Here is a 24,549-nt window from a genome sequence, read left to right as displayed (position 1 = left end):
AGGCCCTTGATGAACTTGACTGCCGAGCCTGCCGGGATTGTGCGGACAGCTTCCACCTCGGCCCACTTGGTGAACTTGTCCACGGCGACGTAGAGGTAGCGATAGCCCCCTGGCGCCCGAGGGAACGGGCCCAGAATGTCCAACCCCCAAACTGCGAACAGCCAGGAGAGGGGTATGGTCTGCAGACCCCCCCGCAGGCTGATGGATCTGTTTAGCATGAAACTGGCAGGCCTCGCAAGCCTTCACCAGCTCAATGGCGTCGCTGAGTGCTGTGGGCCAGTAGAACCCGCTGTGGAACGCCTTGCCGACGAGGGTTCGTGATGACGAGTGGTGCCCGCAGTCTCCGCTGTGTATGTCCGCCAGCAGTTCCTTTCCTTGCTCCCTGGAAATGCAACGTAGGGACGCATCATTTGGCCGCTTCCTGTAGAGCTCGCCATCCTGGATGCAATAAGCCGTGGCCTGCCGTGCCACACGCTCCGCCTCCTCCTCGTTCTCCGGCAGAATCCCTTGCATCAGGTAGCCCTTGAGCTCTGGGATCCAACATCCCTCCTGAGGCTCCAACGCCAGGAGCAGGCGTGCCCCTGATGCCGGGCCGCAGACCGGAGCTCCCGAGGCAGGCGGCTGAGGAGGCTCCTCCCTTGGCTGCGCCGCGCCTGATAGCGATGGCGCCGCCGAGGGCTTGAAGAGCCGCTCCTCAAAGACGCCAGGTTCCTGCGGCAGCCACCTAGACGCCCTCTTGGCAATGTCGTCAGCCTCCTGATTGGTGCCGCGAGGCACATGCTGCAGCTCCAGCCCCCAGAACTGTTTCTCCATCCTATGGACTTCAGCGAGGTAAGCTTCCATGTGCTCGTCCTTTGGCTCATATATCTTGTTGGAGAAGTTGACGAGGAGCTGTGAATCGCCCTTGATGGTGAGGCGCTTTACCCCTAAGGCGATTGCGGCTTTCAAGCCTGCTATCAGACCTTCGTATTTTGCTATGTTGTTGGAGACCTTCTCTCCGTGCTGGAAGCAGAGCTGCCCGGCGTAATAGAGTTTGTCCTGGGTAGGGGACACAAGCACTGCGCTAGCTCCTGCACCGTGTCGGGAGAATGCCCCATCGAAGTACACGACCTAGCCGTCTGGTGCTTCACTTCCCGGGGAAAGTGATCGGTCTTCGCCTGCCTCGAGACCCGGCGCTTCTGCCCATTCTGCCACGAAATCTGCAAATGCGGCTCCCTTGATAATTCTGGTCGTGCTGAATTCTAGCTGAAATGCCTGTAGCTCAATGTTCCATTCGGCGACCCTTCCAGCTGAGTTGGGGCTCCTGAGCACTCTTTCCAAGGGGTATGCTGAGACGACCTTGATGGGATGTCCTTGGAAGTAGTGGCGCAGCTTGCGCGAGGCCACTAGTAGCGCGAGGAGGAGTTTTTGAGGCATGGGATACCGTGCCCTTGCGTTCCGTAGTGCCGTGCTGACGAAGTACACGGGATGTTCGACGAGGTTGAGGGTGTTGGCGCTGCTTGCGTCCTCCAGAGGTCGAGGCATCTGTGGAGACGACGGAGCCCCCGGGGCTTGGTCACCATAAGAGGCCTCTCCTGCTCCGGGTGCATTCTCCTTCTGCAGCTGTTCCTTTTCGGCAGTGGTTGCAGCCTTCGCGAGGCCCTCCTGGCTCTGCTTTGCTTTAGTTCGGACGGTCGATGCGGCCTTGGCACAGCACTCCTCCCTGACTGCCACCAAGGCTGCGCTGGCGGAGTAGGGGGTGGCCGCAAGGTAGAGCACCAGGGGCTCCCGAGGACGCAGAGCTACCATCACTGGCGGACTGGTAAGGTACCTCTTGAGGTCTTGGAATGCCTTGTCGGCCTCTTCAGTCCATTCGAAGGGGCCCTTTTTCTTCATCAGCTTGAAGAAGGGCAGGGCTCGTTCCCCCAGCTTGGAGATGAAGCGCCCCAACGCAGTCACACGCCCGGTGAGCTTCTGCATTTCTCTAAGGGTCCTCGGCGGGCTCATATCTTCGACTGCCTGAGGAAACCCGGGAGCTTGCCCGAGGGGACTCCAAATATGCACTTCTCCGGGTCGAGCCGTAGGTCACTTCGTTGTGGCTGGCAATGGTTTCTTCCAGGTCCAGTATCAGGGTTCTTGCCTCACGATACTTCACCACAATGTCATCGACGTAAGCTTGAGTGTTCCTCCTGAGCTGCCGGCCTAAGGCGATGTGCATCAGCCGCTGAAAGGTCGCGCATGCGTTGCGCAGCCCAAATGGCATGCATGTATAGCAGTACACTCGACACAGGGTCAGGAAAGCCGTCTTCTCCACGTCTTCTACCGCCATCTTGATCTGGTGATAGCCCGAGAAGGCATCTAGGAAGCACAATAGGTCACACTCTGTGGTGGAGTCGACTATTTGGTCGATGCGGGGGAGCAGAAATGGATCCTGCGGGCAGGCCTTGTTGAGGTTGGTGAAGTCAACGCACATGCGCTCTTGCCCCCCCTTCTTCGGCACGACAACAGGATTAGCCAGCCAATCGGGGTAGCGGACCTCGCGGATAACCCCTGCCGCCTCTAGCTTCCGGGTCTCTTGAACGATGAAAGCCTGTTTCTCAGTAGACTGCCGCCTTGCCTTCTGCTTCACGGGGCATACATTGGGGCACACGTTGAGGTGACGCTCAATCACTTCCCTTGGGACCCCCGCTAACTGATCTGGTTCCCACGCGAACACCTTCTTGTTCACATGTAGGAACCTGATTAGGGCCTTCTCCTGCTCGGGCTCAAGGTTGGCCCCTATGGTGAAGGTGGCGCCAGTGGACCCATCCTCGTCGACTGGTACCTGCTTTGTTTCCGCCTTGTCTTGGGTGAACAGCTACTTCTTTTTAGCCGGCGCAGCCCCCTTGTGCTCAAGGGCATCGGTGCTAGTGGGCTACGCCACCGTGGCCGCCCTGAAAACAAGCCGGAGCACCTGCAGCGCATCCCTTGTGTCTCCTGACACGGTGAGGACGCCGCTGCTCCCGGGCATCTTCATGAGGTTGTACGCCGGGTGAGTTGCTGCCATGAACCGAGCCAAGGCCGGATAGCCCAGGATGGCGTTGTAGGGGAGGCCGATAGGGGCGATGTCGAAGTCGATCAGCTCCATGCGGAAGTTGTCGCAGGTGCCGAAGGTCACTGGGAGGCGGATCTGTCCCAAGGAGGCGGTGGAACCGGCTCCGACGCCCGAGAAAGGCCTGCTGGGTTGGAGCCACTCCGGCGGCACATGGAGTAGGCTGAAGGCCTCCATCAAGAGCACGTTGAGGCCGGCACCACCGTCGATGAGGGTCCTGGTGACGGCTACCTGGCAGATGGTGGGGGTGCACAGCATCGGGAGCACGCCCGAACCAATGGGGTTGAAGGGGTGGTCCTCCGAGTCGAAGGTTAGATCGGCCTCGGGCGCCACCCAACCCGAGGGGGCTTCTTGGCGCCTGGAGGCGGTGCTGATCCGGCGGGCGAACGGCTTGACGTGATGACTCGAGGGTGGTGCCTGGGAGCCACCCAGGAGAGCTGCGACGACGGGCGGTGCTGGTGCGGCGAAACGGGCGAGGAAGAGGTCGCGCAGCTCCTCCCAGGAGGTGACAGAGGCCGTCGGCAGGTCAAGGAGCCACGCGCGCGGGACGCCAGTGAGGGCCATGGGTAACCAGTTGGCCATCACCCGATCGTCGCCCCCGGCTCCGAGGACGGCCTCCTCGTACGCCAGTAGGAAAATCATCGGGTCTGTCGCGCCGTCGTAGCACGGCGGCATCTCGGGCCTGAACTTGCGCGGCCACTGCACTTGCCGCAAGGCGGGGGCCAAGGCCCGGAGCCCCCTGGCCCCAGTGTCGGCATCCGTTGCTGGAGCGGGCGGCGCGTTGTCCGCCATGAGGGCAGGATGCGATGTCGGGGGAGAACGGGTCGTCAGGAAGGAGGACTCCGGTGCACCCCTACCTGGCGCGCCAAATGTCGGGTTTCAGGTTCCGGCAGACCCTTGAGGTTCGAACACTGGGGTGCGCGCGGAGATCTCTCCCCTACCGATCTACATCTGATCCTCTCGTGCGAACTAAGATGAAAAATGATTAACAACACAAGAGACACGATGTTTATACTGGTTCGGGCCACCATTGTGGTGTAATACCCTACTCCAGTGTGTGGTGTGGTGGATTGCCTCTGGGGCTGATGATGGACAGTACAAGGGAAGAACAGCCTCGTGAGAGGTGTTCTTGAGCTGGTGCGATGAACTGCTAGGGTGAGTTCAGTCGCCTCTCTCTCTCTCTGCTGGGGTTCTACCAGATCTCTCCGGGTCTACCTCTACTCTGTGGTGGCTAGCTCTATTTATAGAGGCCCTGGGCCTCTCCCCAAATAATGAGCGGGAAGGGCGCCAACAATTGGCCATTTTGAAGGGGAACATCTAGTACAAGTTATCCTGACCAAAGGTGGTCTTCGGCTGCCAAAAGCACTAGCGATGACGCCGTCTTGGGCTCCACGGTGACCTCCATCCCGCCGTCCGGCTGGTCTTGGTCTTGTTGCACCGAAATGGTAACCTTTGCCTGATGCCTCGGCCTGTGCTTGCCCCCTTTGCACCAAAGGGGAAACAAGGACACTGCGCAGACTGGCGCCCGCCTGGTCTCGATCGTCATGGCTTGTGTCACGGGTTCCTCGCGAGGTACCCCTGCCTTTATCTCTCCGCCTCCTCGCGAGCCTGCCTGATGAGGCTGCCTCTGAGGAAGCTTCATGTCATCCGCCCCGCGAGGCTTGGCCCCTCGCGAGGGTCTTTGAGCTTGAGCTGATGAAGATGGGCCGCGCTGGGCCCCCGCTTGAGCCATGCCGCAGGCCGCAGGCAAGCAAGTCTGGGGACCCCCGTTCCCAGAACACCGACACATTTTGCCGTTAAGTCGCCGCTCCGGTTTAATGTGTGAGTATACTGGTGACGTATAAGACTCCCAACGCCATATCAATATTCAGCTAATAGATGAAGAAGTCACTGAATCTGTTAAGAAAATATTGAATGAATCGGAAGCTGCCTGCAGCAAGACCGGGTTAAGCCCCTTTTATACACAAAACAAACCGCCCGTTGTAAGTATTATTTGTGCTTCCGCTTTACACCTGATATGTTTGAACTGTGCAATCATTGAATACCCTCTGCTCATGTTTAAAACAGGGTGATAATCCTTTCTGGAAAAAGAAACCTCAAGAGAAAGCAGCGAAGCCTTCTCGTCCTAAGACGAAAGCCGTCAAGAAAACCACAAAGAGGAAGGCACCTGAACGCATCAGTTTAGAACTGGATGACGACCCGGATGAACCGGAAGTAGAGGTAGAACTTGATTCTCTTGGTTCATTTTTCATGCATCTCATTGACAATGATACTTATTAGGAGGATGTTGAGGGCAGCCAAGCTGACGATGCAGATGTAATTATCCTTTCCTCTGGTTCAGACTCTCTGCCAACACAAAAAATCCGTCAAGCGGTCCGGAAAGTAAGCTTTTCTCATCCTCTTGCTCACTTGGATCCAACATTTATTTTGAAGAAGCAGCAGCACGAGGCTCGCCGCACAACCCGGCACAGCGGACAAATGGTTACTTCGACCGGTTTACCGGACACCCCAGTTCGGAAATGCCAATCTGAGGTCTCACCCACTTCTGACACTTCTTATCCCAAGGTAGGCTATTTCCAACAACCTCTTAGTCTGTCCAATTCGAATTATCAGGTGACACCTCCTTCATCCTCTGGCGAGTCAATAGTGACCCAACTCCCTCCTCTCAAAACCGTGGCTAGGTAAGTATTTCAACACAATCTTTTGATGTTTCACACTTTATATGCTATGCTAACCTTTGCATATTGTTTTGTTTAGCGCCAAAGCCAGACCCAGTAAAAAGGCTCGGGTGAATAATCCGCCCGAAGACCATGTGGTTATTGAACCGGAGCAAACTACAGGACCGGAGGGTCCAAATGTTGAGGCTACATTTGATGAACCACCCCCTCAAGATCATAATGTTGATGAACAAGCAGGAGTTGATACTGCTGTGCCAGATGATGAACCGGTGAATCCAATCTGGACTGATGACAGACCTTCTAGTCCAGTGAGAACTACTGATATTCCATCAACTCCAGAAAAGGCTGCTGGAGACAAAGAAGATGAGGTTATCATTACTGGTATTGGGCACACCTCTCCTGGCCAACCTATTGTATTGGCGAAACATAGTGCCAAAGAAGAACGTGCTGCCATGGAGAAAGGCAAGTGGAGCACCGACTTATCAAGCTATGCCCACTTCAGTGCTCAAGAACTCCACTCTGGCTTCCTAAATCGTCTACACTCAAATCATGATTATGAAGCCGGTTTGGTGAATCTAATGAAGGAGCGCTATGAGGTATTGACATAACTTTCCCTTTCTTAAGTCCAATTATAAATACCAACTCTAATAGCCCCCAAGGGCCAGTTTATGATAACAATCATAAATCGGGACTTTGTAATACCTCAACCATTGCATGCTTATCCTCCATATGTCAGCTAATCCTGTGAAATAAATCAGTACTTAATCATTGTATTCATGTAGTTTTCATCTGTGTAGCCCCCAAGGGCCGGTTTATCTTTCCAAGGTAAACCGGGTCTTGAATCAATGCTTCAACTTTGAACAAATGTACATTAGCCCCCAAGTGTCAAGGATAATGCTTGCATTGTAGTTGAGACTTGCAAAAAAAATGATGACAGAGCAAATAGGCATTAGCCCCCAAGTACAAAGTGCATAACTTGTTATACACTTGGTACTTCAAAAATACATAGCCCATTGATGATATATCTTGCCTTTGTAGGCCGAGATGAGTAAGAAGGATGCTCAAACCGCTGACCTTCAGGAGAATATTAAATCTCAGCAAGCAAAGGCTTCCAAGGCCAAGGAAGAGCTGACAAATGCCTTAGCAGCCATGGAAAAGCTGAAAGAAACCTTTAACAAAGAGTGTGCAGACTGGGAGACAGAGAGGCCGGTTTAACAAAGAAGGCCGAAGACGCAGAAGCAGCCCTGAAGCCGGTGGTTGAAGAACTGACCGGCTTAAAACGGCAGATTAATGCCATGACCTCTGCTATATTTGGTGAGTATCCTCATATGAAATTTTTCCAATTCATAATGTCTTATCAATGGCCGGTTTACTGATACTTTACCATGACAGGAACCCGCATCACTCATCTGGGTGCCGATATGCAGATGAAGCTTAAAGCAGCCTATACTTTGATAGAACAGTTGTATTCTAGATCCCAGCGAGCGATTTGCATGGCAACTTATAACAAGCCTCCTCCAATGCTGATAAAAGAAACCATCAAAAGGCTGGCCATGCTGCCTGCCCGGTTGGATGAACTAAAGAGATCAGCCGCAAGGTCAGGTGCACTGACCACGCTAATCCGGGCCAAGGCGTGGATTCCAGATCTGGAACCGGCAGATATCATCAAAGGCTATCCTGGCGTGAAGGAAGACGGTTCAGATTTCAATAATGACGATCTCTGAAGGCTGACAAAGGAGATGCGGCCTATAGCAAGCAAATTGGCGGATGACACAGATCTATCTCATTTTCAACCGGTTTACGATGTTGAGGGGAAAAGACAGCCCGCGTTGATTCATAATGTAGAAGATCTTGTTCCGCCAATCCGTAAGCATACTTACGCTCCTGACATTGACCCTTCCAACCTTATTCATGAAGAAGCTGTTTTTCAAGCCTTAACTGGAATTGATTGGTCAACGATTGATTTCCAGCGACTGGGTAGGGATGAGGAGAATGCGACCGCTCAAGATGACCCTCAACCTTCAAGCCGTCCAGATGAGGAATCATAAACAGGAGGCCGGTTTATCAGTTGCAGTCTGCCACTCCTATTAAAACAATTATTCAATTTGGGCTGTTTAAAGTGCCTTGTAATAGGATAGCGTGAACACTTTATCTGTCATGCCATCGAGCATGTTTGTTTTGCTTGTTACTGAGAACTTGCCATGCCTTTGAGAGCTATTATATGCATAGTCCATTATGGCTTTTGTTCCTGCATATAAAAACTTGAAAGTGTCCTAGTGGTTTACCACTGGACGGGTCATGATGCCCAAAAAATATATACATAACTTGGATAGAGAACCAAGATTGTAACAACCAGATATAAAATAGATGATACCTGTGATATATCTCATTGGCTGACCAACTATTGGTATAGTAAGGGTGAAAACACCAATCTGGAGTATTGATGACTCCTTTCCCTCTTGCCGGTTCATATAAAAACTATACCGGGGTATGATAACCACCGTTTTGTTCATATAATGCTGGTGACCTCTAGCCAAAACCAGACCGGAGCAACTTACTGCCAGTTTAGAAATGATCATGTACTGACAACTGAGCGTTGAAAGCCATGCCGGGTTGGAACAAACACCGGTTTATCAGAAAATATTCATAAATCCCTTATCAAAAGATGTTTAAAAACAGCAAATCCAAAAGAAATATGCAATGCTTTTCATGGGCTGCCAGGCCGCTGAGTTAAACCATTTTCAAAGCCTTTTAAGATGGACCTCAATCTTTAACCAAACACCGTTTTAACTTTGACAAATTCAGGGTCTATGAGATTGACTTGTCAAACATTCGATGGGTCATACCAGGTTTACCTGGACGGAGTGGCTTACTTAAAAAGGCAGGATAACCCGGGGTTTTAGGTGAATACACCTGGCTTCCAAGCCTGGCTTGATAGCCTATTACAAGGGTGAAAGCTCGTTGTTCTATGAGAAGCAAGGAGCCCCCAAGTAATATTTGAGCTATGCTAAGTGGATACCTATGTTTGAGTTGTGCTTTATGCAACAGACTCTCTTTGGTTCCACATAATTTCCTTTTGGCTTTAAGCCTATCAAAAGGTGTAGCTATGGTGTAAATACAACCAAGCCCCCTAGTGATTTCCCTTTTTGGTCTTTAAGTTGATCAAGAGGTGTAGCTATGGTTCGGATACAACCAAGCCCCCTAGCGATTTCCTTTATATCTGTGTGGTTTTATAGGCCGGGTTAATAGAACTCCGCTTTGTAAGTAGAAGCCCCCATGGGACCACACATGATGTAAAAAAGAACAGAGACCCCGCTTTAGCAGAGGCTCCGGTTTATTATATAATATATACATTGTCATAAGTATGTACAGAAGAAGAGCATGTGGCTCAAGTATAGTAAGGCCGAAGGAGAGCTATATTCCATGGCCGATGGGTCTCCTCCTCCGATTTGCGTGAGTCTTTGTGCTCTCGAACATCGATAAGGTAGTATGACCCGTTGTGCAGGTTTTTGCTGACCACAAAAGGTCATTTCCAAGGTGGGGATAACTTGTGCATATCAGTTTGATCCTGGATGAGCCGGAGCACCAGATCGCCTTCTTGAAAAGTTCTAGTCTTAACCCGGCGGCTATGATAACATCGGAGATCTTGTTGATAAATCGTTGACTGCGTCACTGCGAGATCACGCTCCTCATCTAACAGATCCAGTGAGTCCTGACATGCCTTCTCATCTTCCGCTTCAATGTAAGCCGCCACACGGGGTGAGTCATGACGGATGTCACTAGGGAGAACTGCCTCTGCTCCGTAAATCATGAAGAAAGGCATGTAACCCGTAGATCTGTTTGGTGTGGTGTTGATACTCCATAATACGGAAGGTAACTCCTCCACCCAACAACCCGGCGTCCGCTTTAAAGGAACCAGAAGCCGGGGTTTAATACCTCTCAAAATTTCTTGATTTGCCCTCCCTGCTTGACCATTAGATTGGGGGTGAGCCACTGACGCTACATCAAGCCGGATGTGCTCACGTTGACAAAATTCCTTCATATCACCTTTGGGCAGATTAGTACCATTATCACTTATAATGTTGTGTGGAAAACCAAATCGGAATCACCTTTATGATGAATTGAACCGTTGTGGCTGCATCACACTTACTGACTGGCTCTGCCTCTACCCACTTGGTAAACTTGTCAACCGCTACCAATAGGTGGGTGTTTTTGTCCTTGGATCTCTTAAAGGGTCCAACCGTATCGAGCCCCCAAGTTGCAAACGGCCAAGTGATTGGAATCATTCTCAACTCCTGAGCCGGAACATGAGCGCGGCGTGCAAATTTCTGACAACCGTCACACCTTTTTACTAAATCCTCAGCATCAGCTTGAGCCATCAACCAGTAGAACCCGTGACGAAAAGCCTTAGCCACCAAGGATTTTGAACCAGCGTGGTGACCACAATCTCCTTCGTGGATTTCTCGCAAAATCTCACAACCCTCTTGAGGAGACACACAACGTTGAATTGCTCTTGTGACGTTGTAATGATGTAGCTCCCCGTTGATAATGGTGATTGACTTGGATCGCCGGATTATCTGCCGGGCCAAGGTTTCATCATCTGGTAACTCGCCCCGGTTCATGTAAGCCAGGTATGGAACTGTCCAATCCGGTATAACATGCAAAGCCACTACCAATTGGGCCTCCGGGTCAGGAATAGCCAACTCCTCCTTTGTGGGTAGCTTGGCTGACGGATTATGAAGTATGTCGAGGAAGACATTAGGTGGCACCGGTTTACGCTGAGAGCCTAGATGACTTAAAGTGGCTGCCACTTCATTCTTTCGCCGGTCTATATGGTCCACTTGATAACCCTTGAAATGACCAGCCACTCTGTCCACCTCGCGGCGATATGCAGCCATGAGTGGATCCTTAGAATCCCAAGTGCCAGATACATGTTGAGCCACTAGGTCCGAGTCACCAAAGCATTTAACTCGGCTTAAATTCATCTCTTTAGCCATCCGAAGGCCGTGGAGTAAGGCCTCATACTCAGCTGCATTGTTAGTACAAGGGAACATTAAGCAGAGAACATAAAAAAACTTGTCACCTCGTGGGGAAGTTAATATGACTCCAGCCCCCGAGCCCTCCAATTGCCTGGACCCATCAAAGTGAATATTCCAATAAGTGTTGTCTGGTTTTTCCTCTGGTGCCTGCAACTCTGTCCAATCATTGATGAAGTCCACGAGTGCTTGAGATTTGATCGCTGTGCGAGGTGTATATTTGAGCCCGTGAGGTCCAAGCTCAATAGCCCACTTGGCAATCCGGCCAGTCGCCTCTCTATTTTGGATGATATCTCCCAAAGGGGCTGAACTAACCACTGTGATAGGATGACCTTGAAAATAATGTTTGAGCTTTCGGCTTGCCATAAAAACCCCATACACCAGCTTCTACCAATGCGGATACCTCTGCTTCGATTTGATAAGCACCTCAATGATATAATAAACCGGCCGTTGAGCCGGATACTCCTTTCCAGCCTCCTTGCGCTGCACAACAATAGCCACACTAACAGCCCAGGAATTAGCAGCCACATATAGCAATAAGGGCTCTTTATCGACCAGAGCCGCAAGGACTGGCGGTTCAGCTAACTGTCTCTTCAAATCCTCAAACGCTTTATCAGCCGCATCGCTCCAGACAAAGTCATCCATTTTCTTTAGCATCTGATATAAAGGGATAGCCTTTTCCCCAAGACAACTGATAAACCAGCTCAAAGCCGCAATCCGGCCCGCCAGACGCTGAATGTCATTGATACATGTCGGTTTAGCCAGAGAGGTGATAGTTGTGATCTTCTCCGAATTAGCCTCAATGCCCTTGTTAGACACTAGAAAACCCAAGAGCTTGCCTGCCGGAACACCAAAGACACATTTGTCCGCATTGAGCATCATCTTGTAAACCCGGAGGTTGTCAAAATTCTCTCTCAAGTCATCTATCAATGTTTCATCCTTCCTGGACTTCACCACAATATCATCCACGTATGCATGAACATTGCGCCCAATCTGCTTATGAAGACAATTCTGAACACAACGCTGATATGTCGCCTAGGCACTCTTGAGCCCAAACGGCATAGAGACATAGCAGAAGGCTCCAAAGGGAGTTATAAAAGTTGTCTTCTCCTGGTCCTTAACTGCCATTTTGATCTGATGATAACCAGAATAAGCATCCAGAAAACACAAACGGTCACAACCTGCCATAGCATCAATAATCTAATCAATACGAGGGAGGGCAAAGGGGTCAGCTGGACAAGCCTTGTTCAAGTCTGTGTAGTCCACACACATACGCCAAGTGTAGTTTTTCTTAAGAACCAGCACCGGATTAGCCAGCCACTCCGGGTGAAAGATCTCCACAATAAACCCTGCGGCCAACAGCCGAGCTACCTCCTCACCAATAGCCTTACGCCTTTCTTCGTTGAAGCAGCGGAGAAACTGCCTGACCGGTTTAAACTTAGGATCTATATTAAGTGTGTGCTCAATGAGTTCCCTCGATACACCTGGCATGTCAGAAGGCTTCCATGCAAAGATGTCCCGGTTCTCACGGATGAACTCAATGAGCGCGCTTTCCTATTTGGGATCCAGGTTAGCGTTGATGCTGAACTGCTTGGACGAATCGCCAGGAACAAAATCAACCATCTTAGTGTCTCTAGCCGATTTAAACTTCAACGCCGGATCATGCTCCGTAGTTGGTTTTTTCAAAGAAGTCATGTCTGCTGGATCAACATTATCCTTATAAAACTTTAGCTCCTTTGTGGCACAAACCGACTCAGCATAAGCTGCATCACCCTCTTCACATTCTAAAGTGATCTTCCTAATCCCATGTACTTTTATGGTCCCCTTATGACCCGGCATCTTAAGCTGCGGATACACATAACACGGCCTCGCTGTGAACTTGGCATAAGCCGGTCATCCGAACAGGGCATGATACAGACTTTTGATTTTCACCACCTCAAAAGTCAACGTTTCTGACCTTGAATCATGATCATCTCCAAAAGCCACCTCTAGGGCTATCTTGCCCAGTGGATACACTGATTTACCAGGCACCACACCATGAAAAACGGTGTTCGACGGTTTAAGATTCTTATCTGTCAATCCCATACGGTGGAAGGTATCATAGTAAAGGATATTGATACTACTTCCCCCATCCATGAGCACCTTGGTGAACTTATAGCCCCCAACTTGAGGTGCCACCACTAAGGCCAGATGACCCGGATTATCAACCTGGGGTGGGTGATCCTCTCGACTCCATAAAGTTGGCTGTTCAGACCAACGCAAATACTGAGGCACTGCCGGTTCAATAGAGTTCACGGCCCTTTTGTGAAGCTTCTGATCACGCTTACACAAGCTAGTAGTGAAGACATGATACTGCCCACTATTCAACTGCTTCGGATTGCTCTGATAACCCGACTGCTGTTGCTGCTGATTCCCCTAATGGTTATAACCTCCCTGATTACCTTGATTGCCATGTCCGGTCTGATGGCCTTGGAATCCTGAACCGGAGCTGCCGCCTCCGTAACCCGGCCCATGAAAACCACCTCCTGAACCGCCGGGCCGGCCATTGTTGTATTGAAACATATTGGAATTTTTGAACTCCCGCATGATGAAGCAACCCTTCCAAAGATGCAAAGCTGGCTTCTCCTTCGACCCATGCTTTGGACAAGGTTGATTTAACAGGCGCTCCATATTGGGGCCTCACCCTCCGCCTCTCTAGGGCGGTTTGCCCTTATGACGCTGACCGTTATCCTGGGCATTGGGGTTAGCCACAAAGTCCAAACTATCGTCTGCCTTACGCTTACCATTATTCCCATGACCTGCCGGATTGTGCTGCTGCCCCTTGGCATTGCCATTCTTTTTTCCCCTCCCCGGTTTGTCATCCTCAGACTCAGGGTCTTTGGTACTATCCGAATCGGCATATTTCACCAAAGCAGCATAAGGGTTGACATGTCATTGCAGTGACATTTGAGCCTCCCTAACTTCAGTTTTAATGGCATAAACTGGTAATTGCCTTCCAATGTCAAAACTACTGTATCCGCTTTAATGCGATCTGACAAATGCAAAATAGCTGATACTCGCTTTACCCAATGGGTCGTAGACTCCCCGTCCTCTTGAACACAAGCGGCCATGTAACACCCCGGATGTTATTTACCCAATATGTACTCCAACTCTTGTCGTTTCCGGCTTTAAGTTATTTTATTTTCTCGGGTTCGGGTCTTTGTCTCCGTGTGTTTTTATCGTTGTCATGCATCTCATATCATGTCATCATGTGCATTGCATTTGCATACATGTTCATCTCATGCATCCGAGCATTTCCCCGTTGTCCGTTTTGCATTCCGGCGCTTCGTTCTCCTCCGGTGGTCATTTCTACCTTTCTTTCGTGTGTGGGGATTAAACATTTCCGGATTAGACCGAGACTTGCCAAGCGGCCTTGGTTTACTACCGGTAGACCGCCTGTCAAGTTTCGTATCATTTGGACTTCGTTTGATACTCCAACAGTTAACCGAGGGACCGTAAAGGCCTCATGTGAGTTGCAGCCCAACACCCCTCCAAGTTGGCCCAAAAACTCACCAAAACCCTCTCCATCATCTAGAGCGTTCGATCACGATCGCGTGGCCGAAAACCGCACCTCATTTGGACTCTCCTAGCTCCCTCTATGCCTATTTATACACCACCCTCCCGAAATTCGCGGATCCCCTCTTCCAAACCCTAAAAAAATCCACCTCGCGCCGGCCGGACACGTCCGTCCCCGGCCGGACACGTCCGCCGCCCCACCCGGGCCAATCCCGCGCTGCCACGTGGCGCAGCCCGTGCCCACATCGCCGCCGGCCCGTCAGGCCCGTGCGGGGCCCTCCCGGCCCGCGCACCCGCCGCCGCCTGCCGCCCGATCCGCCGCTCGTCCTCCTCGCGGCCGGTCACCGTCTCCGCTGCCAAGGTCGCCGGCTGCCGCCCCGCTCTCCGTCCGGCGAGGGAGCTCGTCGCCGGACCCGTCCCCGCGCCTCCTCGCTGCCGGATCCGGCCGGAGGAGGCCGGATCTACTCCTCCTCCGCCTCCCCGACCACTCTCCGGCGCCGCCCCGCGTCCACGTCGCCGGACAAGGCCGCTGCGCTCCGGTCAACCTCGCTTCGCGTGAGAACCCTAGATCTGGAGGTCCAAATTTTTTTCTAAGTCCCCGTTTTTCCAGATTCAAGTGCCCTTGTTCATCGTGCCGTAACTCCGCATCCGTAGATCCGTTTTGGGCATATAGCATATCAAAATGTTCGTCTCAGAGAGTACATTATTTCATTCCATTGCATAATTTTCATTTGAGTTCATCTTGATGCCCGAAATGCTGTTAGAAGAGTGCTACTTGAGATATTTGTCAGATCTGCTGCTCCATTTAGATATTTGTCATTTTTGCCATGATTTTTGTGTGCATGTTATGCCCATGAGCTCTACATATGTTTTGTTAAGGGTTTTGACATCTTTCCAGAGGTGCAACCCTTGTATTTTTGTGATGTGTGTGGTGACTAGCACAAGCTTGCAAAGTGAGGCACTTGGTAATGCTGATTTCAGGGACTTAGCATTTCCACTAAGTCCTTGATCTGTTTTTCTCATGATGCCATATGTTCATGTTGTTTCCGAGTGATCCGTGCCTCTTTTGAGGATGATCAGTAAGGATGTTTTGTTAATCTTGTAGTTCTCTATCCATCCATGTCTTTGTTTGCAATTATGGAGCACCCTAGCTTGAGTCAATCGAGCTCTACTTTTGCTATTTCGTGAATCTGGGCAGATTGTCTACTTGTTAGCGATTTTGCCGATGTTGTTGTAGTTGATCCGTGCATGCTATGCTATTGTTCTTGCCATTTCTAGCTTGTATTTTGTGTATTCTTGATGGATGTATGCTTAGTTTGTCATGACTTGCTCCGTAGTGGGTGTATCGAGCTCGTAAACATGCCTACTTGATATCTGTTTCAGCATGCTCCAGTTTTCACTAAGTCTGAGAACTGATTATGTTTTTGCCATGTTCACATGCTTGCAAATGTATTTTCTGATCCCTTTCGGCTCAAGGTCACTAAGGGACTTTTGTTAAGCTCTTTGAGTAGCTCCATGTCATGCTTTACTTTGCCATGTTCAGGTCCTGTAGCATATAGTCTTCATGCTCCGAAGAGTGCTACCTGATCTGAAATTCCAGACAAGTGTTAATTTCACTAAGTCTGAAATCTGTTTACCATATGCATTTTTGCCATGCTTGTTTGAACCTGTTAATGGATGAATTGGCCTTAGCTCAGTGCTAGACTTTTGTTAAGCATCATGAATGAATCCCTGCCATGTATTTTGATGCCATGTTTGAATGTTGTAGCATGTTCATCTCGTTGCATTTGGATGGCTACTTGCTGTAAATCGCAGAACGTGGTCATATTTGAATTGCTTGCCATTTCCAAACCGTAACTCCGATTCCGGCGTTCTTTATATCGTTTTCAAGCGATTTCATCTCATATTTCCAGTGGCACACTTGGTTTTCCAAGTTGAGGCCAGGTTCATGCATTCCTTGTCAAATCTTGCATATGCATCCCACATCGCATCCCGCATAGCATACCATCTTTGCATCATATTGTTTGAGCTTTGCACGTGGTTGATTGTGTTCCGTTTGCTTGTTTGTATTGTTTGGGTAGAGCCGGGAGACGAGTTCGCTAACGAGGAGCCCGTTGAGTTTGCTTTCGAGGATCCAGTCAACTCTGACAACTTTGCAGGCAAGATGATCATACCCTCGAAATCACTACTATCTTTGCTATGCTAGATTGCTCGCTCTTTTGCTATGCCAATGCTACGATGCCTACCACTTGCTTTCAAGCCTCCCAAATTGCCATGTCAAATCTCTAACCCACCATGTCCTAGCAAACCGTTGATTGGCTATGTTACCGCTTTGCACAGCCCTCTTATAGCGTTGCTAGTTGCAGGTGAAGATTGGAGACCGTTCCTTGTTGGAACATTATTTAATTGTTGGGATATCATTATATTGCCATGTTATCTTAATGCATCTATATAATTGGTAAAGGGTGGAAGGCTTGGCCTCTCGCCTAGTGTTTTGTTACACTCTTGCCGCCCTAGTTTCCGTCATACCGGTGGTATGTTCCCGGATTTTGCGTTCCTTACGCGGTTGGGTTATAATGGGAACCCCTTGATAGTTCGCCTTGATTAAAGCTTTTCCAGCAATGCCCAACCTTGATTTTACCATTTTCCACCTAGCCTCTTTTTCCCTTGGGTTTCCGGAGCCCGAGGGTCCTCTTATTTAAACCCCCCCGGGCCAGTGCTCCTCTGAGTGTTGGTCCAACTCGTCAGCCGCCGGTGGCTACCAGGGGCAACTCTGGGCTGGCCTACCGGAAGTTTAGACAATCTGAGTGTGCCCTGAGAAAGAGATATGTGCAACTCCTATCGGGATTTGTCGGCACATTCGGGCGGTGTTGCTGGATTTGTTTTAACCTGTCGAAGTGTCTTGAAGAACCGAGATACCGAGTCTGATCGGAACATCTCGGGAGGAGGTCTATTGCTTCGTTGACTGTGAGAGCTTGTCATGGGCTAAGTTGGGACTCCCCTGCGGGGATTTGAACTTTCGAAAGCCGTGCCCGCGGTTATGGGAAGATGGGAATTTTTAATGTCCGGTTGTAGATAACTTGAACCTTAACTTAATTAAAAATGAATCAACAGCGTGAGTTACCGTGATGTCCTCTTCTCGGCGGAGCCCGGGAAGTGGACACGGTGTTGGAGTAATGTTTGCGTAGGTTGCCCTCTAGTTACTCGTTCACGCTTCGCCTCCTCTTCTCGCTCTCTTTTGCGAACAGGATAGCCACCATATATGCTAGTCGCTTGCTGCAGCTCCACATATTTTACCTTGCCTTACCTATAAGCTTAAATAGTCTTGATCGCGAGGGTGCGAGATTGCTGAGTCCCTGTGGCTCACAGATTACTATTACACCAGATGCAGGGCCTGATGATTCCGCTCCAGGTGACGCGCTCGAGCTCAAGTGGGAGTTCGACGAGGACTCTCAACGATACTACGTGTCTTTCCCTGATGATCAGTAGTGGCCAAGCAGCAGAAGTTTTGGCTTCCTCCTCCTCCATTTCGTTAGCCGTATCAGCAGAAGAGCAAAGGTGGCAGTGGATCTTCCCATCCACCCAACCCTGGCTTTCAGAACAAGACTTCGTCTCAAGCTCCAAGATCAAGTGATCCGTATCACCGTCCGCTTTCAGAGGTCACGTGCAACAAGTGCCAACAGAAGGGTCACTATGCCCACAAGTGTCTCAATCAGAGGCGTCTTCCTCCTCCTCCTGTGAGATCGGCAAGTACAGCTGTGGTCAAGCATAACCCCAAGTACGCCAAGGTCAATATGGTGAATGCAGCTCAGGCAGAGGATTCATCAGATGTCATCATGGGTAACCTTCCTGTTAACGATGTTCCCGCAAAAGTTCTTTTTGACACTGGTGCATCACATTGTTTTATCTCGAGACCTTTTGCATCTAAGCATGGTTGGTTTTCTCAAGTCATGCATAAACCGTTAGCATTTGTCTCTCCGAGTAGATGTTTGCTCGCTAACTACGAGGTTCCAGATATTTCTATCTTGATGGGTGATTTCAAGTTTCTGGCTTCTCCAATGATCCTTGGTAACTCGGATATTGATCTTATTCTCGGAATGGATTGGCTTTCTAAGCACAAGGCTCAGCTTGATTGTGCAGCCAGGCAGATTCAATTGACTCATTCGTCTGAGGATGTAATTGTCTTTGCCGCTCGGGATAATACCATCCGTCTATTTTCTCTCAATGAGAAGGGTGAACTGGATGCTATCTCGCAAATTCCAGTCGTTTGCGGATATCAAGACGTCTTTCCAGAAGAGCTTCTAGGAATGCCTCCGCACCGGCCAGTTGAATTCGTCATTGATCTTGAGCCTGGCACGGAACCTGTGTGCAAGTTTCCTTACAAGCTCGGACCTGAAGAGTTGAAGGAGCTGAAGAAGCAACTCGATATTCAATAGAGAATGGGTCTCATCCTGCCTAGTTCTTCTCCGTGGGGTTGTGGTGTTCTTTTTGTGAAGAAGAAGGATGGAACGGACCGACTTTGTGTTGATTACCGTCCATTGAACAAGAAGACCATCAAGAACAAATATCCACTTCCCAACATCAACGAGCTGTTCGAACAACTCAAAGGTGCCCAGGTATTCTCCAAGCTTGATCTCCATATGGGTTATCATCAGATTCGAATCCGTGAGCAAGATATTCCCAAGACGGCCTTCAGGACAAGCTATGGTTCGTATGAATACACCATCATGTCTTTTGGTCTCGTCAACGCTCCTCCGACTTTCTCTCGCATGATGAACTTCATCTTCAACGCCTACACCAATGACTTTGTTTTGGTCTATCTCGACGACATTCTGGTTTTCTCGAAGAACAAGGAAGATCATGCCAAGCACTTGCGTTTGGTACTCGATAAGCTGAGGGAACACCAGTTCTACGCCAAGTTCTCCAAGTGCGATTTTTGGCTCGATGAGGTTCTTTATCTTGGTCATATCATCTCTGCCAAGGGCATTGTGGTGAATCCTGAGAAGGTGTCTGCAATTGTGAATTGGGAACCTCCTCAGAACGTGAAGCAACTCCGTAGCTTCCTCGGTCTCGCAAGCTATTGCCGAAGATTCGTTGAAAACTTTTCTAAGATCGCGAAGCCTCTCTCAAATCTTCTCCAGAAGCACGTCAAGTACGTTTGGTCTCCGGAGTGTGACATTGCTTTCAACACTTTGAAAGAGAAATTGATCACTGCTCCAGTTCTGACTCCGCCTGATGAATCGAAGCCGTACGAGGTCTTTTGTGATGCCTCTCTCCAAGGTCTTGGCGCAGTGTTGATGCAAGAGAAGAAATTTGTTGCTTATACCTCTCGCCAGTTGAAGCCCAATGAGAAGAACTACCCCACTCATGATCTCGAGTTGGCGGTAGTTGTGCATGCTCTTTTGACTTGGAGACATCTCTTATTGGGAAGAAAAGTGGACATTTTCACTGATCACAAGAGTCTCAAGTACATCTTCACTCAGCCTAATCTCAACCTCAGGCAAACTCGATGGGTCGAAATGATTCAAGAGTATAATCCGAGTATCGAGTATACTCCAGGCAAGGCCAATGTGATTGATGACGCATTGAGCAGAAAGGCTTATTGCAACAGTCTGATTCTCAAGCCTTATCAACCCGAGCTTTGTGAAGCTTTCCGCAAACTTAATCTGCAAGTTGTTCCTCAAGGTTTCCTCGCCAACCTTCAAGTCTCTCCTACCTTGGAAGATCAGATTCGCCAAGCCCAGCTTCTTGATGCTATGGTGAAGAAGGTGAAGATTGGGATTGCCAAGAGTCAACCCAAGTACTAGTGCTACCGCCTTGATGACAAGGATACTCTCTTCTTCGAGGATCGTATTGTTGTGCCCAAAGGTGACCTCCGTAAAGTGATCATGAACGAGGCTCACAATTCTCTCCTCTCCATCCACCCTGGGAGTACGAAGATGTATCAGGACCTCAAGCAGGCTTATTGGTGGACTCGAATGAAGCGCGAGATTGCTCAATTCGTGAACGAATGTGATGTCTGCAGAAGAGTGAAGGCAGAACACCAAAGGCCAGCGGGTCTCCTCCAACCTCTTGCCATTCCAGAATGGAAGCTTGACCACATTGAGATGGGCTTCGTTACTGGGTTTCCAAAGTCCAAGCGTGGCAATGATGCTATATTCGTTGTCATCGACAAACTCACTAAAGTGGCTCACTTTCTGCCTATCAAAGAGTCAATCACTGCAGCTCAATTGGCGGAACTCTATACCTCTCGAATTGTCTCTCTGCACGGTGTTCCACAAGTGATCTCTTCAGACCGTGGCGGCATCTTTACCTCCAAGTTTTGGGATTCTTTTCAGAAGGCCATGGGCACCAACATCCGCTTCAGCACAGCGTTCCATCCTCAAACTAGCGGTCAAGTCGAGCGTGTCAACTAGATTCTTGAAGATATGCTTAGGGCTTGTGTGATCTCCTTCGGCATGAAGTGGGAGGATTGTCTTCCTTATGCTGAATTCTCCTACAACAACAGTTTTCAAGCAAGTTCGGGCAAGGCCCCATTTGAAATTCTGTATGGCAGGAAGTGCCGTACCCCTCTCAACTGGTCCGAAACCGGTGAACGTCAGCTTTTGGGTAATGACTTAATCACAGAGGCAGAGGAAATGCGCAAAGTCATTCGAGATAACCTCAAAGCAGCCCAATCCTGCCAGAAGAGCTACTATGATAGTAAGCACCGTGATTTGTCTTTCGAGATCGGGGATCATGTTTACCTCCGCGTCTCTCCTATGAAAGGGACTCGTCGCTTCGGTATCAAAGGGAAGCTTGCCCCCAGATACGTGGGACCTTTCAAGATTGTCAGCAAGAGAGGCGATCTCGCCTATCAACTCGAGCTTCCTTCAAACTTTGCAAATGTTCATGATGTGTTCCATGTCTCTCAGCTCCGAAAGTGCTTCAAGACTCCTGACCGCACCGTCAACTTCGAGGACATTGAGCTCCAAGAAGATCTATCTTATCGTGAGCACCCAGTTGCTATTCTTGAAGAGACTGAACGCAAGACTCGCAACAAGTCAATCAAATTCCTCAAAGTCAAGTGGTCACACCATTCCGACCGTGAAGCTACCTGGGAACGCGAGGATCACCTCCGTTCTGAGTACCCGGCGTTCTTTCACTCCTAGATCTCGGGACGAGATCCTTTCGTAGTGGTGGAGTGTTGTAACACCCCGGATGTTATTTACCCAATATGTACTCCAACTCTTGCCGTTTCCGGCTTTAAGTTATTTTATTTTCTCGGGTTTGGGTCTTTGTCTCCGTGTGTTGTTATCGTTGTCACGCATCTCATATCATGTCATCATGTTCATTGCATTTGCATATGTGTTCATCTCATGCATCCGAGCATTTTCCCCGTTGTCCGTTTTGCATTCCGGCGCTTCCTTCTCCTCCGTTGGTCATTTCTATCTTTCTTTCATGTGTGGGGATTAAACATTTCCGGATTGGACCGAGACTTGCCAAGCGGCCTTGGTTTACTACCGGTAGACCGCTTGTCAAGTTTCGTATCATTTGGACTTCCTTGGATACTCCAACGGTTAACCGAGGGACCGTAAAGGCCTCGTGTGTGTTGCAGCCCAACACCCCTCCAAGTTGGCCCAAAAACTCACCAAAACCCTCTCCATCATCTAGAGCGTTCGATCACGATCGCGTGGCCGAAAACCGCACCTCATTTGGACTCTCCTAGCTCCCTCTATGCCTATTTATACACCACCCTCCCGAAATTCGCGGATCCCCTCTTCCAAACCCTAAAAAAATGCACCTCGCGCCAGCCGTACACGTCCGTCCCCGGCCGGACACGTCCGCCGCCCCACCCGGGCCAATCCCGCGCTGCCACATGGCGCAGCCCGTGCCCACATCGCTGCCGGCCCGTCAGGCCCGCGCGGGGCCCTCCCGGCCCGCGCACCCACCGCCGCCTGCCGCCCGATCCGCCGCTCGTCCTCCTCGCGGCCGGTCACCGTCTCCGCTGCCAAGGTCGCCGGCCGCCGCCCCGCTCTCCGTCCAGCGAGGGAGCTCGTCGCCGGACCCGTCCCCGCGCCTCCTCGCCGCCGGATCCGGCCGGAGGAGGCCGGATCTACTCCTCCTCCGCCTCCCCGACCACTCTCCGGTGCCGCCCCGCGTCCACGTCGCCGGACAAGGCCGCTGCGCTCCGGTCAACCTCGGTTCGCGTGAGAACCCTAGATATGGAGGTCCAAATTTTTTTCTAAGTCCCTGTTTTTCCAGATTCAAGTGCCCTTGTTCATCGTGTCGTAACTCCGCATCCGTAGATCCGTTTTGGGCATATAGCATATCAAAATTTTCGCCTCAGAGAGTACATTATTTCATTTCATTGCATCATTTTCATTTGAGTTCATCTTGATGCCCGAAATGCTGTTAGAAGAGTGCTACTTGAGATATTTGTCAGATCTGCTGCTCCATTTAGATATTTGTCATTTTTGCCATGATTTTTGTGTGCATGTTATGCCCATGAGCTCTACATATGTTTTGTTAAGGGTTTTGACATCTTTCCAGAGGTGCAACCCTTGTATTTTTGTGATGTGTGTGGTGACTAGCACAAGCTTGCAAAGTGAGGCACTTGGTAATGCTGATTTCAGGGACTTAGCATTTCCACTAAGTCCTTGATCTGTTTTTCTCATGATGCCATATGTTCATGTTGTTTCCGAGTGATCCGTGCCTCTTTTGAGGATGATCAGTAAGGATGTTTTGTTAATCTTGTAGTTCTCTATCCATCCATGTCTTTTTTTGCAATTATGGAGCACCCTAGCTTGAGTCAATCGAGCTCTACTTTTGCTATTTCATGAATCTGGGCAGATTGTCTACTTGTTAGCGATTTTGCCGATGTTGTTGTAGTTGATCCGTGCATGCTTTGCTATTGTTCTTGCCATGTCTAGCTTGTATTTTGTGTATTCTTGATGGATGTATGCTTAGTTTGTCATGACTTGCTCATTAGTGGGTGCATCGAGCTTGTAAACATGCCTACTTGATATCTGTTTCAGCATGCTCCAGTTTTCACCAAGTCTGAGAACTGATTATGTTTTTGCCATGTTCACATGCTTGCAAGTGTATTTTCTGATCCCTTTCGGCTCAAGGTCACTAAAGGACTTTTGTTAAGATCTTTGAGTAGCTCCATGCAATGCTTTACTTTGCCATGTTCAGGTCCTGTAGCATATATTTTTCATGCTCCGAAGAGTGCTACCTGATATGAAATTCCAGACAAGTGTTACTTTCACTAAGTCTGAAATCTGTTTACCATATGTATTTTTGTCATGCTTGTTTGAACCTGTTAATGGATGAATTGGCCGTAGCTCAGTGCTAGACTTTTGTTAAGAATCATGAATTCATCCCTGCCATGTATTTTGATGCCATGTTTGAATGTTGTAGCATGTTCATCTCGTTGCATTTGGATGGCTACTTGCTGTAAATCGCAGAACGTGGTCATATTTGAATTGCTTGCCATTTCCAAACCGTAACTCCGATTCCAGCGTTCTTTATATCGTTTTCAAGCGATTTCATCTCATATTTCCAGTGGCACACTTGGTTTTCCAAGTTGAGGCCAGGTTCATGCATTCCTTGTCAAATCTTGCATATGCATCCCGCATCGCATCCCGCATAGCATACCATCTTTGCATCATATTGTTTGAGCTTTGCACGTGGTTGATTGTGTTCCGTTTGCTTGTTTATCTTGTTTGGGTAAAGACGGGAGACGAGTTCGCTAACGAGGAGCCTGTTGAGTTTGCTTTCGAGGATCCAGTCAACTCTGACAACTTTGCAGGCAAGATGATCATACCCTCGAAATCACTACTATCTTTGCTATGCTAGATTGCTCGCTCTTTTGCTATGCCAATGCTACGATGCCTACCACTTGCTTTCAAGCCTCCCAAATTGCCATGTCAAACCTCTAACCCACCATGTCCTAGCAAACCGTTGATTGGCTATGTTACCGCTTTGCACAGCCCTCTTATAGCGTTGCTAGTTGCAGGTGAAGATTGGAGACCGTTCCTTGTTGGAACATTATTTACTTGTTGGGATATCATTATAGTGCCATGTTATCTTAATGCATCTATATACTTGGTAAAGGGTGGAAGGCTTGGCCTCTTGCCTAGTGTTTTGTTACACTCTTGCCGCCCTAGTTTCCGTCATATCGGTGTTATGTTCCCGGATTTTGCGTTCCTTACGCGGTTGGGTTATA

Source organism: Triticum urartu, chromosome 7A, assembly GCF_056163025.1.
Source record: "Triticum urartu cultivar PI428250 chromosome 7A, HENAU_Tu73, whole genome shotgun sequence".
Taxonomy (NCBI): Eukaryota; Viridiplantae; Streptophyta; class Magnoliopsida; order Poales; family Poaceae; genus Triticum; species Triticum urartu.
The sequence above is the reverse complement of the archived record's forward strand: the minus strand, read 5'-3'. Positions refer to the sequence as shown.